The 4,213-nt window shown below is 35.7% G+C and overlaps 1 long non-coding RNA gene across 2 annotated transcripts; it reads right to left on the reverse strand.

Moving 5' to 3' along the window:
• Window positions 1-667: 667 nt before the first annotated feature.
• Window positions 668-3,259, reverse strand: LOC118557752. 2 transcript variants are annotated; one of them, XR_004927972.1, is made up of 5 exons: window positions 3,024-3,259; window positions 2,721-2,834; window positions 1,613-1,639; window positions 1,349-1,522; window positions 668-1,270 (listed from the first exon to the last, which is right to left on the reverse strand). It is a non-coding gene; the product is annotated as an uncharacterized LOC118557752 (long non-coding RNA). The 2 variants fall into 2 exon arrangements; XR_004927973.1 differs by lacking the exon at window positions 1,613-1,639.
• Window positions 3,260-4,213: the final 954 nt, after the last annotated feature.

A 4,213-nucleotide genomic window follows, 5' to 3' on the forward strand; every position in this document is an offset into this window, starting at 1 on the left:
ACTATTCCATTTAGAATTTCCACATCAATTCTACCAATTGCAATCGATTCATAAACTGCGCTCCAAATACCTTAAATATCCACTTTTTGCTAAACCAAAAGGGATTCATTTGAAACTTTAAATGTAGCTTCAACCTGGAAAGACTCACACAGAGATAGGTTTTAGAAAGTTTATTTGACAAGAAATAATCTTTGGCGCTCGGAATCCGTCAGTAGACATGGTGCTGGTAACCGGCAGAGAGAATGATCCGCTGTGGATGAGGGTTTTTTTTCTATATGAAAACCTTTTTGAATAAAGTCACTGGATACATAAGTTAAACCAATGTGTAAATTCTAACTATAACTATCTTCATCTTATCTGCTCAGCGAATCACTTGATCATGCACCTCTGTCCCAGCCTAACGGCAGCGGTCTCATCTCCTCCACCCTTCATAAAGTCCGGCTTGATGTGTGCAATTGCTCCTCACCTGAGCTTTCCTCACCTCCATCTGGTCTCCACCTTTGTTCAGCATACATTAATCATATGTTTGCAATATGACTATGTAACCGAACAATGTTTTTCTCTGTGCTTGCTTTATTACAAAAAAAAAAAATCTAATTCTGACTGGTAAAACATAAACAACTTAGCTGTATGTCGGATTTGTAAAGAAAATTTCTATTGATTCCAGTCATTTTTCAAAGATTTTAGGAAACATTTTATTTAAACATATAAAATATTGCAAGTTATTAACTTTGATTGTATGTCAAATTTTTAAAACAAGATTATCAAAATGTTAAACAATGCTGTTACAGTATAGTTACAATAACTTTATTGGTTCTACTCTCTTTAGAACATCTTACAGCCACAATGTAACTTTTTCTGGAACCGACAATATTTCTATGAAAACTAAATGAATGAATGAGCTACAACAAAAAGAACATTCAAAAATTTACATAATATTGAAATAACTCAAAACGAATGACCGCACAAGTTAAAAGGCAAATGTGCTTCATCAGAAATGTTTTAAAATGGCATGTCACACACACAAAAAAAAAAAACGAACAATGTGTGACAACAGAAATATGGAAAACAACTGATTCATTCATTATTGACTTTCAGGGCAGCGTCCGGGTATGGCATCACAGTAGTAACGAGGGTACTCCCCTTCCATTTCTGGTGAAGCCCACACAGTCTTTATATGGCCGGTTGCAGGAAGAACACGTTTCGACCCCAAAAGGAATCCGATTTTCTGCTTTGAATGACTCTTAAAATTTATCCCAGTGGATCTCACCTGTTAATACAAAATATATTTCACGTAGTTCAAATCTAATTTTGCATGTTTAAAGTGAAAATATTCAAAGGTCCTTACCATCCAGCCAAGCAAAGTGAGTCTTCTTCCCGGAAACTGGGTCAGACACAATGGCTTCAAAGCACTTGAAGGTCGATGCCAAGGTGTGTCTTGGCATGCCAGGGTGAGGTAAGCTGTGTCTCCCTGTGCTAGTACCACCTCCTGGAGAACAGCTTCAAGTCCATTCAAAGGCATCTGAAAATAAAAAAAATAAAAAAACAGGTGCATTGCAAGACAGTCATACCAGAAGAATAGCTATGACACGTGATTATGAGTGAATCTTACCTGTAAGATTGGCAATATCCTTTGCACCTGCATGGTGAAGAGCATTAAACGCTAGTTAATACTTTATATCGCTCAAGATCTTATCCTTTCCATCTCTAATGGTATAAAAAATGCTGTCCAAATAATGAATTTAATTTTTGTTTTAAATCATTTAGGGTTTTAGTGTCATTTGCACATTGTAAATTTAACTTTAACGTAAATTTAAGGACAAATCGTAATAGCTACTGACATAAAAGGAAAAGGTTAGTACTCATCAGGAAATATACAAATGATTGGTATAAAAAAGGCATGTTTGAAATTAATCACTGTAGATTTTTTAACTTTATTGTTACTGCTTTGTAGGATTTAACAATTAATTTTAGAAGTCACAATGGCTTCCAGTTAACAGATATATATTCTGCAAAAAATTAATTGAAATTGTAAAAGTGATATTGCTCAAACAGCCAAGGGCAGGTATTAACTAATTAGATTTACTCAATTATTCTGTAACGTTTGACAAAAAAAATAAAAAAAATAGGTCTATTTTTCCTTATGTTGTAATCTTGAGTAAATTTGTTGATACGCAACCCAATGCGTGTAATTTAACTGAATGAAGAACACATTTTAACCTACAAAAAAATAAAACACGATACACAGATAAATGTTGTTCATGCTAGGTTTCTTCTAACCTTAATTTGTTTTCTTGTAATAATATTTTTCATTTTTGGTTAGAAAATGCCGAACAGTGTACATAACTTCATTTTTATTCATGTCTGCTAAAATAAATGGGCAATATTACATCGCACATTATGATCAGTAAAACAGGACTTAATAATAGCCATCTCACAAAATACTTTGTTACTCTTACTTGTGTGTAATTTTGTTTTTGTTTTTTTGCACAGTTACTTATTAAAAATATATTGAAGCAGTGCTACTAGTTATTAGAGCATCACATCTGGGTACTACACCCACATATGATGACAGCTGTTAGTTTATAAAAAATATTTGACTTTCCAGAAATGTAACATTCATGTTCCAAAAACACATTTAAAAATAAAAGAAAAACACTTGAAAACTGATAAGCATGTAAAAAAAATATTTTATATTTTTCAAGTGTTACTTTACATACCGTTATGTTGAGCCATAGCAGCTTTTGCTATATGGTTCTGTACCTTGTGCGACTCATCGGCATTGTATGAGCAAGGGGGACATCAATATGTTGCAAATAGATAGATGCGTGGATCTGTGTGATTAAAATAACAAACAAATTCCATCTAATGGTGCCCTGCAGGAAAATAATTATCTATGCTACATGTTAGCCTTCGCTGTATAAATTACGAATTTCACTTGTCTACAGCTGTTAATTATATTTTAAACCTAATCTAAAAAATGATTTACTATGTGAAAACAAGTTTTAAGAAGGTAAAAATACCTTTTGCTGACTTCGTAGGTTTTGCATTATGGATCGTGTGCCGAACATCAGTGGAAGAACCTCTACTTCTTTTAATCGACTTCTCAACTCCGCTTCTTTAAGGTACTAGTGATAATGAAAATAGCGCCCCCTTCATTTCCGGAGTGCAATAATCCCATTTCCATATAAGGTATGGGACTGACAGTGGTCCGTCCCCGCCCCTTTCCGCAAGGCTGCAGCGAGGTCCTTCTCTCTTCTAACGCAGAGCCACGTTGATCCCTCCGGGTTCTTTGTCCTTGTTTTGCTGTGAGGCCAGAAGCAGGAGTGAATCTGAAAGAGAGCAGCAGCTGCTGCAGGTGATGAAGTCTGGAAAGAAGTCCAGCAGCTGGAGGCACAGCGGAGAAACTGGAGGGAAGCAGGAGCTCAAAGAGCGGCAGGACGCAGCAGAGGAGACACGAATGATGGGGGATGTTTTCCAGCCCAGAGTTCTGCTGCACCCATCAGGTTTGGAGATTTCCTTCTTCATGCTAACTGTGTGGATGGAGCTAAAGTTTAGGAGCCGTTTTCAGCAGCTGATGGATTCCTCCTTTTCATCAGAACTCGTTGCAGGGTTTCCCCCAGAAAACTGGCTAGGCCTGCAGCTCTGCTTAGGAGGTGCTAATGTTAGCTTAGCATGTAGCATAGAGGGTACTAATGCTAGCTTAGCACGTAGCATAGGAGATGCTAATGCTAGCTTAGCATGTAGCATCGTTCAGCATCAAGTTTTCTTGTCTGTCTGCCCCGGAAAGTTCGTCTGAACAACGTTTTTTGGTTTATCTTGTCTAGAAAGAGGGTAGCATTTTTTTCTACTGGATGTTTACTGTAGAGGACCAATCTTGCCATAATTCACAATAAATACAGAATAAATAAATGTCAATAAAATAAGTACTACGGCAAAAAGTAGCTAAAATATATATTAATGTGCCATGAAATGCAACAACTTAAAAAGAAATTAACTAATTGACCAACTAAACAGCTACAAATTATATACATTTATATTTTAATATTTAACTGTTGTATTTTCCTTTGCTCTAATGCATGTTTTTTTTTTTTTATTAAAATCACTCGTTTTCAATCAGCCATTTTTTTTTAACTGTCATATCTTATATCTTGTTGTAATCAGTGTTGTTTTCGGCAACGATGACGAAATTATTTTGTTGGCGCCCCTTTTT

Source organism: Fundulus heteroclitus, chromosome 24 (assembly GCF_011125445.2).
Source record: "Fundulus heteroclitus isolate FHET01 chromosome 24, MU-UCD_Fhet_4.1, whole genome shotgun sequence".
Taxonomy (NCBI): Eukaryota; Metazoa; Chordata; class Actinopteri; order Cyprinodontiformes; family Fundulidae; genus Fundulus; species Fundulus heteroclitus.